The sequence below is a fragment of the Limulus polyphemus genome, unplaced genomic scaffold, assembly GCF_000517525.1.
Source record: "Limulus polyphemus unplaced genomic scaffold, Limulus_polyphemus-2.1.2 Scaffold251, whole genome shotgun sequence".
NCBI lineage: Eukaryota > Metazoa > Arthropoda > Merostomata > Xiphosura > Limulidae > Limulus > Limulus polyphemus.
In genome coordinates, this window is record NW_013665861.1 from 41,630 (window position 1) to 57,638 (window position 16,009).

Below are 16,009 nucleotides of genomic sequence, written 5' to 3' on the forward strand. Positions count from 1 at the left end.
CTGCCACTGCAAGAGATTTTAGTAGTGCTTTACAGGTCACTATCCAGGATTGTTGGTGTGGATTACAATGACCCAAACTCAAATCGAATTGGTGATCATAGATAAAAATTACTCAAAAGAAGGACGATAAGTTTTATACCTTGTGATTGACACTGAATATCTGAAGACTTGTAAATAGGTACAAGATATAAAGGTGACCTAAGAGAATTGGCGGGAGTTTTGCCATACGTAACTAACACGGTAAGCTAGGCACGTTTTTACATATAAACTCAATCCCAACAAACGTTGTCATTGAAATAAATATATAACAAATTCCTTACATACAATACATATCTATACTATAAATTACGCATATTCTTAAATACAAATTTAATCTAAATAACGTTCATATTAAAAATAAATACATAACAATAAATTCGTTACACATCATATCCATAAAACTTTCTAAGTGTTCTAGGCCCATCTTATTGAATCTTTTGATACAAACGTCATCATTAAGACCTGGAGCTTCCTTTAGCTAACAGTTAACTTACAACCTTAAGAATATAACTTATTACAGTAAATAGACATATACTTTCATATGTTTCCAGTTTAAAGTATTTCTGAGTTTTGGTCTTGCCCTGAGAGTAGGCCGATATTAAAACGATTAGGCGCACTTGGGAAAAACTCATTTAATTCATATTAAAAACAAACGTATATATCCACGCATTTATACATGACAAACATGAATATCTCATGAAGAGGTATAGTGATAGTTATATTCAATAGATTTTTATATATTGTTTTATATTGTTTAACGGAAAGGACGTTTAACGTTATGCTATGAGAGTGAGGCCTAATGCCTAAAATTTTAAAAACAATATACAACACGCCCTTTGCTAGAGTAGATAAATAATTTATTATTCAGTTTGTCAATCAGAAATATTGAAAGAGTATATATTTTTTGGCAGTAAATAAGCTTGTAACTTCAGTAAGTTATTATGAGACAACTATTTAGTTCCATTTGTAAATCTTAAGCTTGTGTTTGCCAAGGTATCATGCTCTGAATTGGTTGTCGTTGGGGGCTCAAATACCAACTGATGTTTATTGCTCATGTTAATACATCAATATAAGCTTCTTGCATTTATTAGGTTACATACAACTACGCACGTGTAACACTTACATGACCAGTTGTACAGTACTATCAAGCACCTTAGCCTACTCCAAAATATCATTCTATATATATGTATCTATAGTACATGTAGCTCAACAGGTTTTGTAATCTTATATGTAACATAAAGTATGAGTACACAATATGCGCAATGAAAACACCATGAAAATGAAAAATTAACAATTATTCTTGACCATCAATTAACAGCAAAGTGATTGCAGAAATGATCCTGTATAGCATCTAATTGACTTCTTTAGTTGTGACTCAACCGATATAGCTATAAAGTTACTAGATGGTGCTTTCCCATGGTGGTAAGGAGTCTGCTCTTGACAGCGTCAATGAAGAGAAGAAGCGCTTGCAAGAACAAGATACGACTGGCGGAACTAGAATCAAATGATAAAAGGAACTTAAGGTTGGATACATTTCTGTGATTCCTCTCTCCCACCATATACAAGTCAACCAATGAATCAGTTCGAAAGGCTGTATGACTTATGCAAATGATCTAATAGACAGCTTGTATTCAGAAACAGAAAGTTCATAGTTGACGTCACCAACGAAAAAGGCGGCCACGGCTTGCAACATAGGGATTTCTTTGCATTTGAACACATTAATCAATCATTTGACATCAATAGTGGAAATAATTATTATATCATTGAGCATGAAATATAAGACTTCATAAAAAATAAGACTTAGTATCGATCTTTGCCAGTTAATACAATTTGAGAGGTAAAATATAGATCCAATGTACAGGAAACCTTTGGAGTGCGAGATTTTGAGTAAGTAGCCATTACTATCTGCTGTTTTATCACGATTTGCAAAAGTGCTGTTCCAAAGTTTTCTAATTTCTAATGGTTTCAAATTTTGAAACGAACACTCAAACTTGAAATGTTGCTATTATTTGATACTAGTATATTACTATATTTACTGCAACAGTCTTTTTTTAAATTCAGGCTTTTTAGAGCAATATAAAATAATTATAATCGCAGATTCCGAAATCGTTAAATCTACTTGTCTTAAACTTAACATTAGTTGAGTCTTTATTAAGTACAGACTATATTCGATAAAAAGTTAAATTAACAACGTAACTTGTGTTCGTTTTTTGTTTTAGTATAGTTAGGGCTACCTACACCTTACCGTACTTAATACTATCAATCTAATCAAAAACACCTCAGGTTGAAAAAAGGTGCGGCCAGAAGAGGACTGAGTGTGCGACTTAAAGGAATTAAATCAAAATTGGCGACCAAACTGGTAGCTACACTTGTAGCATTGATAAGAATTTTACAGCAAATATTCATTCATTCATTCATTAGTTAGCCAGGCCGCGTTTTTAGTTCAACTTAGGGCATGTTAGTGGTTAATACATGACTTTTGTTAATACATACCAACAAAACACAGCAAGTAAGAAAGTGACATTGTCAACCCTCGATAAGACATCAAAGAAGTTCTAGACTAGAAAGCAGACTTTACATTGTTTGTAAGTTTGTGAAACTTTTGTATATAAATCATTGTTTGTAATAACTGTTATTGTAAGTTGTATTGTTGTTTGTATATTAAAACATATATTGTATTAAAAAAGAAAACTGTGTGTATCAATCTTGTTGGCAAGTATCATAAACTGGAAATATATCGATAATTATTTAACTACTAAATTTAACTCGGTTTCAGAACATTCGAAATTGTAAGAGTAACACCGCCTTTTGTTTATATCTGTTGAAATGAAGTGCACACGCATGCGTATTGAGATAGTAAGGTGCGCGTGCATTTTCAGGACAGACAAAAACTTAGTACTGTTATCATATATTAACTTCCGTCAGAGAAAGCTACCTACTTAGAGCGAAACTAAAATTTAATCTAGTAATAAATTTAGCTTGTTAAACACACTTTTTCTGTGTCCTGACGTACTTATAAAGATCAGAATGCATTTTTTTTTCATTTGGGTACCCTTGCTGTTTATGATATTTCAGCCATAAACCCATTAATCTCCCATGAGGTTCGATCAGCTTAGAAGATATTCATACCGTCATCTTACAGATATGTTGAAGACATATCATATTATTTCGTAGGTTCACCTATAGTGACTAGGTAGAGGGAAATTTCCAAATCTAAAGCTTTAAAGAGAGATGAAGCTTTATTAGCAGTTTTACAACACTAACTGTGCTGAGAAATATGGTACAGTTTTCCAGTCGTATTGACTAATGTGTTGTGCTCAATAACTGCAGTATGCCAGTTTCTTTAGGTTAAATTCGATGTTGAATGCTCTTGAAGCGACAATGTCGCTTTGTTCACTATTTGATAAATGAAAATATATTGTAATTTTTTTCTTCGTGTATGTGTTCACGATTACGAAATTTAACCAATGTACAAACTGTGCAAAGCATAAGATGATTTTTGAGCTAAATATTTCACATGCGTCCGCGATCTAATGTAATGACAAGACATGATAGAACAGTCATCGTATCATAATAAAGATTCGATTACTACATCATTTTCTCTCATATATATATAACAATCAACGAAAGTTGGTCTAGTTTGCTAGACAGGAGGGATGTCTATGCAGATGGAACAGTACTTTGTCGTTTTAATGTCACTTATAATACCTTCACGAACAATCTCAAGACCAGCACAAATAATTTCATTTTAAATTGAGGGTGAGATCTAACCAGAGTATCCATGGGAAGTAGCTTTGAATTTTATTAAACATTCATAAAAAAAAAGTCCTTGAAATTGAAACTACATCAGCGATATCATTAACAACCTAAACTACAAATAAGAAGTTTTATACTTTGTCATATATATACTTTGGTACTCGACTCGCAATCTGAGGGTCGTGAGTTCCAATTCAGTTTCCGAATATGCTCGTCCTTTCAGCTGTGGAGGCACTTTAATGTGATGGTCAATCCCATTGTTTGTTGGTTAAAGAATAGATCAAGAATTACCGGTGTTGTATAACTGCCATTCCTTTAGTAGCACTTTAATATTAGGGCAGATAGCCCTCGAATAGCTTCGCACTAATTTAACAAATAATCACAAAATACAATTTTCAAACTGGGTCCAAAATAGTTGGGGGGGGGGGGGGGGGTGGGGGTGGACCCCTATGGTACGACACCACTGGTGCTTGCCACCCAGAAATATGATTAGTAATAAGTAGAATTATTAAGTTAGGCATAGTTCTAAATAGATGGCAGGCTAGTTACATAAAACTGTGGAACTTGTAGTCAAAGAAATAAAACACTTTTGATATCATTAAGTGAGCTGAACTTTGAAGAATTCGCCCAATCATAAAAACCATTACAAAACTGACGTCAGAGTAGAGTTATTTTCGGAAAAATAAAATAAAAATCCAGACTCAACTTAAGATATGCACAGATTGAAGTTGAAAACTCTTGGGAGATGTACAGTATGATTACTATAACAAAATCGAAAAAATACTAAAAAACAATGAAGTATAAAAGAACATCACTGAAGTACAGAAATATTATAATAACAAAAACAAAGAAATAAGAAAAATTAATGATGTCAAAAAGAACACCAATGTCAGGATAAAACATGTGAAAATTGAATAGGCAAATACAAGTATCAAATAAGCTACACTCTCTGGATCTGCTCAAGACTATCGACTTCAGATATATTTAACTACGTAATATGAACTGGAAGATAATATATGTACTACATCTGTTACCAGTATTGTTGTGTGCGTTTGACTTCAGGATCTACCTGAAATACTCCAGTTACATCACTGTCTCACCAAATAATGGGGTATAGTAGGCTAGTTCAATAATATCATCCATCCGTAAATCTAACATACTATGATGAAAACGTAAGATGGGAGACATGTCAGGCACAGCTTGAAATAACATTTGATGTGAAAGGATGGAATAATGAACAACAAACTATTCATCTTGCTGCTTGTTTAAAAGAACCAGATTTAACAGCATTAAACATTCACTCAGTAGAGAGCCATACTAACTATCAGATAGTGGTGGCCATCTTGTGAGATAAATTGAGATGGTACACCAGAAAAAATGTTTTTGAAGTTTTAAGAAAAATATTAGGAGCAGAGTAATGAGGAAGAATGAGACCTTAGCTAAATTTGCTGAAGATCTGAAAGGACTTGCTCTTTCATCTTATCCTGATGTTCCACGTGAAATGATGGATTTGTTGGCACATGATTGGTCACTGATGCCTTAGTGAATGAGGATATGTGAATTAGATTAAGACAAAGTAGGCATGTATATTTATGGGAAGCTGTTCAGTTGCGGATGGAACTAAAATCATTAAATTTGCGAATGAACAACTAAAGACATCATCCAAAGAATATGTGATTTTCAGATCAGACATTAGAAACGTCAATTTCCTCTGATGGAGGTCTAGAAGAGATGAAATGTTAATCAAACAAATGTTTGCTGATGATGAAAGAAGTAAATCAAAAGACAGAAGATTTTTTCAACTGCAACTTAAAAGAGCATATTGCCAGGAACTGGAGACAAAGGTCTTTAAGAAATAAAAACTGCTCCCAAAGGATGGTAAAAAAAAGGATCTGTGGAAGACATGGACATTACATACGAGACTGTGATGAATGAACCCTTGATAATAAACCACGTAGGTGATATGCTGACGATAAAAATATTCCAAAATGCCCTAGTTGAGATAAGAAGTGTATTAATTAAACCAGTCCACAAGTCAACGGATTCATTGATAAGAAGCATTACAACATATTAAATGACACTTTTTCTACATCTATAATTGTTCAATGTGATATGACAATGAAAGCTAGGAAATTGTCTCCAGATACGAAGCATCATATTGATGCAAATAGCAAGTGGTTATAAAGCTCCAGCAAGGCGAATATAGTTATTACTTTGATTGTGGGAAGTTTTTTTATACAACATAATATGTGAATAACTGAATTGAGTAAGTGTGAATATTGGGAAAATATTTCACATGAAAAAGCAGATGTGAGACTAGAGTTGCTTCAAACATTTTCACATTGTATGACACGTAAATAGCTGTGTACTATCCATCAGTTGCAATTCCAAAGCTTAAAATTTCAGTGACGGTAAGAAGTAAGCACAAGATAATAAAGACAACTAATATAAAGTGTAATAGAGCAGAATTCAGAAAGATACGTGGTCGAAGCCAGAGGTCATTCACAAGGATTGCCTTCATGTTAAGGAATTTTTTTGTTAACATCAAACAGTGACTGCATTTTTAATTTTAATATATTTTATTTTTAGTAATGCATTAATAATTGTAATGTTTATATATTTATGAGAATTAATGGTGGGAATTATCAAAAATTAACTAGTTCTCAGTTATTGGAGTTTAAGTTTAATGTATCATTGTATTCATTACGTATGAGACTGTTCGAAGGACTTTACAGTCAATAAAGGGGAGGGAGTGTTGTAGCCTTTGTTTTTTATTGTAGAAGTTTCTCAAAATTTATATCACTTTTCGACCAGAAAGAAATTTAAATACATTGGCCCAATGTCTGGAATTTTCTCCAAAGTTTTAGAATAATTTGAGCGGTATAAAACGCATGTTAGGCCAGAAAAGATGGATTATTGATTACTAAATAAGTCAGCCAGTTTACGTAGTCAGTGAAATCATTGAATTGTTAAGAAAGTGATAGTTACTGTATAAAAAGGTTATTTAGTTCAGTTTTTTACATTATGTGTTTGTGATTGCGATGCAGAAATAGAGATAAATTGAGAATCAGCACTAAGTGGAATTATTAAGTTCAGCCTATAGCTAGATGAATGCAAGGTCATTAAGTACAACCCGTGGAATTTGTAGTTGAAGAAATAAAAAACTTTCCTTATCATTAAGTGAACTGTACTTCCCATTCTTAATTTTCACGGAATAATTCAAAAGAACCCGTACGAGAACAGAAACTATCACAACAGTATAAAAACATTATCCAAGAGATTTACAGTAAAGTATCAGCTTAGAAAAGTATGGCTTGTGTTGTACAGGCTGTGTTGTTGTATTAGCAACATTTGTTCATGTAGAAAATACATATCTACTTTACAGATTGCTTTAAAACCTAAGGATAAAACCCCAATCTTTCGTAACATAATGTGAGACAAAGTTACTCTCATTACTTTATAATACAAAAGTGTAAGTAGAGGTTTATCTGCACATTCAAAACAGAAAGTCTTAAAGTAAGGAAATATTACTGTAGCTCAGTTTGCCCGTATGAACTAAAATGGAATATCATCAGAGGCGTAACAAACGAGTTTATTCACTATAGTGTGTCAGGAAGAAAGCGGCCTTTACAATTGAATGTTATGTCACTTGTTCAACTACAAACGGTATCCACACAAAAAAATTTGAAATAGGATAAATAGGATAGAAACTGTTCTTAGAAACTGGTAAAAAAAGACATAAATATTTGTAGATGCTAAATTCAACGAAATAATTACAAGGGAGAAAGCTAGCTCCATTTTCTTGAAACTGGTTACTCGTTCAAGAAGTTAAAAAGTTTTACAACCAAACTCCTTGAGAAAATTAATTAAAAAACTACTTCGGTCCCTTTTAATCTTACTTCTTCTTATACTAACATTGATTAGCATTTAGGTTTATCAAATTATGTACTTGTCTATAAGAGGGTTTAGAGACAACCTAAAGCTTCTAAATTGGAGACTGCAGTGGCCCAACATAGGAATTATAAAATGCCTTCTTTAGGGAATGGAAAATTTGTTAGAATAATTGGGAATTATATTTATTGTATTTGGTTCCGTTATCTTGATGATTTCTTCACAGTGAAAATTAAAAGAGTTAGAGCTTAACTTTTCAGAATATTTTGAAAGTTATTAGTGATAATATTGGAGAAGTTATGAGCTTTTTGTTGTCAGATATTCTTGTTATAAAACATCCAAGTGAAATATCAGCGATAGATATTCATTATAAGGCACAACTTTATATGTCTATTTAGATTTTACTAACCACTCTCGCCATATTAAAATAAATATTTCATTTAATTTAGCGAAAAGAACTATAACAATTGTAACAAAAAATCGGTAATTCATTTTTATACTGAGTGCTTATACAAGATAACATATCAGTGTTATATACGTTAGTTTATCTTAAAAAGGTTAATAAAATTTTAGGTATGGAAGAAAATATGATTTTTGCTATAAAAACGACTATTCCACTGTGATTCAAATAACTGTATATATATATATATATATATATTAATATGTTCAATTGTAAAGAGTAGATCCGACAAACTGAAAATCTCACATTTGATTAAATATTTGCAAGCTGTATGTAAAAAAATACACAAATAGGCTTTTTGAACGTCCAAATAATTTTTTCAAATTTATACATAGTGTTAAACTCCCCAAAATTTAACTACAAAGATTATGACTGAAACGGTTAAATAAAAAATTATGTTAATCTTAAATAATAGAATCATTTAACAAAATATCTAAACGAAACTTATTTAGCAAGTTTTCTTACGGATTATGTAATATTTGTTAATCTTTTACAGTTCTTAAATAATTAACTCAGCTAAATTTAAATCTTTCAGTTACAGCTAAATGAAAACTTTTATATTGTAAAATTCCAACGATTTTTAATTATATGAAGTTAAATAGGTCTGTTTTTACTATATTAATTATAATTAATTGGTAGTACCACGCCCACAACTGTCTGCGGACATTGAATTGAAGCAGGACTTAGGACATGATTGGCTTAAGCACCTGAACCTTACCCTTTTTCTGATGTTGCAAGTCGACTAACTTTCCCCTGCGTTTTGTACATACTGAAAACACAGGATATACCGATAACTTATTTGTTAATAAGCTAATATTCATATGAAATAATGTTTGACTGAGTTTTCGTGTGGAACTCCACGAGATTCTTCTCAAACATTTGAATTGTAAGATACAGGGCCACCGTTAAATATTGCTGGCTTGACTTAACCCAACCAATGTTAAATGTTTGGGTTGGTAGATACGGGAAATATTTTATTCATAGTCATATTCCAGTAGAACATTCAGCAGAATGAATATCCTTTTCTTCGTCTGATCAGAAAAACAACATTTTAGATCTTTAAATTCTTCCACATAACATGTCTTTTTTCTGAAAAGATCAAAACAAGAGGGCGAATCAATGAATAAATATCACTATGCTCCCAGCACCTACAAAATAGCGTTATAACGCAGATCACTTCCTAATATTATAAAATACTTGGTATTAATATATTCTATGTATTTATTCGTTTCGCCACTAATTGTTATAATTGCATAAAAATTTGCTGTTTGGTTGAAATACAGTTGTTATTGTATGAATTATTGCTTTTACAAAGATCTAGGTATTCAAATATTAAATCAAGTCAGGAGACAGGTAACTCATGTCCAACCTTCATAAGAATATTCATAATTATCTTCACGATACATTGATTAATCCCACTATCTTACAATTAACTCCTATAAAATCTCTATGATTTATTGCATAGATCAAGTCCTGCATAACATTCTATTTTCTAGAGCCTTCAACTGGTACGTTGTTCCGGATCTACTGACAAGGTTTAGATAGACACTAGAGAGAGAGAGTGTGTTTTGCTATATAGTCCCTAAAGTTTTAAAGATCAGCGTGTTTGTTTGTAATGTTCAATGATTTCCAAGTTTAAATGTCTTTTGCCATGTTGGAACACGGACAAAAAGTTTATATATGATGAAAGCGCTGGTTGCATGTTTCTTTTATCTTAATGAAAGATGTCCCTCGCGTCGTTGAATACTTTTAATGTGCATTCGGTGCTTGTATATAGTAGTAAATCTCTCTTTTGAGTTTTGGCTTTTTCGAATCTTGTTAAACCCTCATAGGAACGTAGAAAGCATTTGTCGTCTTGATACCTACGGTAATTTTTGTTTGCGGGATCGGATCTTAAAATTGAGATCTGGGCATATTTTAGTCGTTATCTTATCCACCGTTATTTCTCCTTTACATCTGGTTCAAATGCGTCCCCAACTTCGAGTTTGCAATCACGTAGTCTTTTTACAGAGTTGTATGTCTGAGTCAGTGTTGCTTAACAGATCAATAATGACACAGAACCATGTATAATAGTCACTATTATAAGAAATTCGGTTTTTCACTTCGGTGCAGGTTCTGCATTTATTTTATTACTCAATCTTTATTATTTACCGTACAACAAATGACGAAATCTTGTTTTGCTATATTTGGATGATTAGCCTCATCATGGTGCATGTTTGATAATCACGAACTTTGGGTCGACTTATCTAGCGTTTCGATGTCAGATGCGAAGGGTAGTTTCTGATATTAAAAATAATATTGGACATAGATTCCTGATTTAGTTTTTCAAAAGATTAGTTTTGGTTCGAAAATGAAAAAGAAAAACAAATTGAGTCGGGCAGACTGTTTTGGGTAGGTCGGGTTAAAGCTAACAAACTTTAATATATTTTAGGTTTAGTAATGTTACAATGGAATACGCTTTAATGTTTGCTATGCACGACACTAAGAAAGTAACAATGTTATTAATAGTTATTTCGCATACAAAAAAGAAGGTTGACAAGTATTGAGTTAATAACAAATACATATATCCTTTGGGAATGTTCCGATCGAATGTTCAACCTCCTTATCGAACTTATTGTGAAAACACTCAAAGTTGCTGAGTGAAAGAGAAATTATATTCCCTTTTACAAGCACGCATGTAACAGATTGAACAAAGTTTCCAGATTCTTATATCAGATATGAATCAAAAATAGTTTTAGGTAAACGTCTGCTTTGAGGAAGAAAACTGGTGTTTCGTAATTTTTGTTCGCATTAAATATATGTCTATAGTATTTGTGTTTTTTTTTTCATTCTAGCATGCTACTTGCTCTTAAACAACTTTTAAAATGTCAAAAAAGACATCAGGCAGAGGATTTTACTGATACGTGTTTACAAAAAGATAGAATATAAAACAACACTGACAACATATAAGATTAAATAGGTATGGATGGCAAATCCAAGCTTTAGTTATGTATGTACAAATATATAATTTACTTCCTTTCAAACGTACACAGTAAGAATGTGAAAACGAAATAAATCGAAAATTCTAACGTTTTAGATGTTCTATCATTTGAGAAATCTCGACATTTCCACGAAAAAAACTTTGTATGTAGCTTTTAGACAAACAATATATGAAACGGCAAATATTATTAAACTCAACAATATATGAAACGGCAAATATTATTAAGTTCAACAATATATGAAATGACATATATTGCTAAACTAAACAATATATGAAACGGTCAATATTATTAAACTAGCACTTCGAAGTTACATTTGTAAAGAAAAAAAAACTGCTACGTTTAGAATGCTGAGATGAATTGTTTACGTAATTTTAATCTAATTGGTAAAAGTAATACTGGGAAGTAAGTTTAATTTCATTTGCAACTTCTTCGTAACTGGTTATAGTTACTCCTTTCAAAACATTGGATTAGCGACTCACTAGAAATTAATATTAATTGAAAAAAGTACACACTGTAAATAACCGAAAGAACATCAGAACTGTAAATTGAAAGGGGTTTTGTAGTTATGCTCACCAATGGGTTTACTGCAGATAGAATTAAACTAAGTTTGATTATTGTGCATAAAAACAAAACAGCATAGTATTTAGGCCTCTATGCTAGCATGTAGTGCTAGGGATAGCGTTCCTGTAGTTCGTCAGAGCAACAAGAGAAAAAATAATCAAATATTTTGAAATCCAAAGAAAAAATGTTGTTTTTTAAGCTCATCTCTTATTATTATGTCATCTGAAGACTTGTTCATATTTAAACATGAAAATCAGTAAGTGGTTTTGTACTATGTGCACCATCTTTTTAAATTTACTGTCTTACTGAATTTAATGGCACATCGCAGATCACGTGATGCATGTACAGCGTTTTATTATTACATTTTACTTTTATTTATTTTACTATAGCCGTTGAATTTGTTGAACATGATAGACAAAAGTCAAAGTATACAGACATTCATTAAATAAACATCATTCTTTATTTTTGGTATATATATGCTCTTTCTAAAAAGGTTCACAGATTGGCTGTATGGCAGAGCTCTGGATTTGGCGAGCCAGGGTTTGAATCCGTACGATGCCATAAAATATCTCCCCTTTTCCCTACTTTAAGATGTGGGTACGTACGTCATTCTTAGCGTGGATAGGGGTTGGTAGTGTGATGCTGATTGGTTGTCCTCCTTCTAGTCAGTAGTTCAAATTAGGGACTGCAGCAGATGTCCTTAGTAGCTTTGCCATGAATACAACATACAGATACTTGTTAAAAAGGAAAAAAAATCCACATCGTTGTTCAGCAGGCGTTAGTTTCTATATAAATAATGTTTTATACAAGCCATAGAATAAAACTCTTCCCCTTGATATGAAGGTATGAAAAACATAAAACATGAATGAAGGAAACATTTTATTGTCATAAAATCTATAAAATGTAAAACGTAAGCAAAAAGTTTTTGACTAGTTTTAGAGAATATTTTATAAAGTCTTTTTGGACAGTTTTAATGATACAAATAAGCTTTATTTTATATACGTGTATATATTTAAGCATTTTAACGTGCAGAGTATGTGTGTTAACTCACCTTAAATGGCTTGTTAAATTGAATCATTTTCAGTCATTTGCTACAGATGTTGAAACAAGTATTTAGCTGTTGCTTAAAGAGACGCCTATGTCTTTTAATTTGTATTTTTAAGCATTTCAGAGAGTATGCTATGTTTTCTTAATAGCCATAATAGTTCTTAGATAATAAATAACGACTGAAAAGTATAGTAGAACCATTAAAATACGTCGGCAGCACACGTTTTGGAAAAACAAAATAAAACGTTTTACACTCGAAAGCTAAAAAAAAATGTATAATGGTCATCGAAATACGCAGAATGTAGTGAAAACTGATCTTCATTAATGTTTTACAGTATAATTAAACAAAACTTTCCACGAACAACGTACAATATTAGTGCACACGTACTCCTCCATAATGTGTATGTTTAATTAAATGGAAGTTTGAAGCTTCTATAGGTTTCGTGTAAATAGACTATATGTTCTCAGATTCATGTAACTCTTAAATACGTTTCAAGATATTAACCCATTTCCCTGTTTTTAAGATAGAAGACAAGGTGATGACAACTGTTGGAAGTATTTAACTGAAAATCTGAATTGATTCATTGTTTATACTATGTCAATTAAAACATATCCCATGTTAAATTAAGATTTTCAAGCTATTAAAAATTCGATGAAATATTTCATAGTATTTGTTAATATGACTTATAAAGATATCTCTGTAGTTATATATATATAATTTTTTATTCAATTAATACCACTATCATTTTCAAGTATAATTGCCGATCAGCTGGATATAACTACAATATAACTTTCAATTGAGGTTATTTCGAATTATTGTGAATTTAAAAATCAAGCTATGATATAATACAAAATTAACTTTGGAGTTAATTCCACAATGTATTGTTCCACTGTATTGTTAGCCCCAAATTTTATTTTATTATTTTTTCACACAATTAAAAACTTACTGTTAATATATATATATATATATATATGGTTTAATACCATAACAAAAATTAAGACATTTATCCAAAGGCCAAACCAATATTTACTTTATTTGAGTTTTTTATAGTTATTAGATACTTAAATCCTAGAACAGGTATTTCAATCAATCAGAATACTATTTTCATAAACTCATGATTTAGTGCTGGGCTTTCTTGATCAAATGCACTGGATAATAGTACTATATTTAGCTTCATTTATTCATGAATTCACCAACAAGTTATGGATAAGAATTATAAATGTTTCGTCTACATTGCATGTTTAAATATTTTTATTTTATCGGGAGCTTTAAAAATTAGTGTGAATTTCTCTGAGAGTTTTTTTTTATGTTTTACTTTAAAGCGATATAGAAAGCTAGCTTAATGTTTTATTTAAATTTAAATACAATGGTGTGATGATATATATAGTTATGAATAATTGAAACACAAATGATAAATAATGAAGGTTACGTATAACTTGTGTAGACGTTCCATATAGTAGAAATAATTTCTTTAAGGTTTAAGAAAAAGGGAAGATATGTAATGTTTAATTTCAAGATTATTTAATGTTAAGCTAGTTGCTTGAATCCAGAAATGTTGGGAACAATGTTTAAAAGACACAAACAAATTAAGCTCAAGTAATTCAATATAAGTATAGAAATATGTATTGTGTAGATCAACTAGTGTAGAAGCCAGACATATTTATTGTTGAGACCAATTGCTAGAAGCGTGAAACATATATAAAGTGTATATAAGTTAATGGCGTATCTTTCAGATTCTTTTTTAGGATGTTTTCCTATTTTTAGGTATTCAATCATGATGAATATAATTAACTATTCAAGTCGAAAGTTAAATTTTATTGCACCAACCTCTTAAATGATAAAATCTTCCTTTTATATGTTTGTATAGTTACCTATGACTATTGTTTAGTTAAAAACACATTTACTTCCTTATCAAGCCAGCTTCAGAACCATTCGGTATCTAAACACCCATTATTGAAAACCTTTTGAAGCTTCTTGTGTTATTTAAACACAATATATGCAGTTAAGTCTATTAAATTACCTCTAGGTGGCAAAACAAGTATCATAAAAAAGAAAATATATGGTATTTAAGTTTGAAGAATATAACATAAATATGAACAGTAAGGGACCATATGGTGTCCTTGCACACCTACTCCTACGGAAAGTAGAAACTTAAACCTACGTTTTATTTTTTAGGAAATCATCAATTTCTCTCTTAAAATCTTATAAAGTACCGACATCCATTACTGCCGAAGGCAACTCATTCCATAAAACTATTAGCCTGTTAGAAAAACTGGAGTCTTACTCGTCTTTTTCCTAAACTTAAACTTGTTTCCTGATTGTTTTTAAAATACAGCTCAAAGAAGTCAGATGCCTTTGTCCTATCGATTTTTCGAACAGTGTTATAAACTTCAATGAAACCACTTCTCACTTTTTTTTTCTAAAAGAGAAGATAAATTTAAAGAACGTATTCTGTTTTGTAAGATATCTCTTCCATCCACGGATACTTTCTAGGAGCTCTTCTTTGAACCATTTCCAATAAGTCAACATTTCTTCTCAGATAGGGAGACCTAAATTTGTACGCTCTGTTCCAAGTAGATCCTAACCAATGAGTTGCTTCGGTAAGTGATAATACAAAATAAATTAACACGTCTACATAAAAACTAGAAAAAGTCTTGCGAAACAACACTTATTCAAGTGTAATCAAATGTTTCTAAATGCACCCTAAAAATGTATTAAGTTTACTATTTGTGACAGAACAATGTCTAAGATCATTTTCTTCATATTATACAGTGATATCCCAATATTATACGTATGATTCAAATTACTACAACCTAAATGAATTACCTTACACTTACTATAGTTAAAAGTCCTTTGTTAAGTATCAGTTGTAACATTATCAGTCACCTGTTCCGCATAATCCTTTTATTTCCTAATTTATTTTTCAATCAGATCCTAGCTTTTGTATAGTTCTGCAAATCTTCCAACATGTAAAGGTTGTAGAACATTCGTGAATGCAAGAATCAACAATATATCCACTTCCGTAACTAGTTAAATATAGTATTGTCCAAACATTCGAGAAAGTCTTTCCAGTGCTTATAAAAAGCAACGTGCCAAAAAATAGAGAACCTACAAGTCTGCTAGGAAACTGTTATAACCATGTACACTATAAACCGTGATTTTGCTAACCCTTACCAACCGAAAAATATATGACATTTGACCAGGAACAGCAATAAATTTGAAAAGTCAGTGAATTCTCATCAAACATTAGTATCTTTCCAGTAATATTACTGG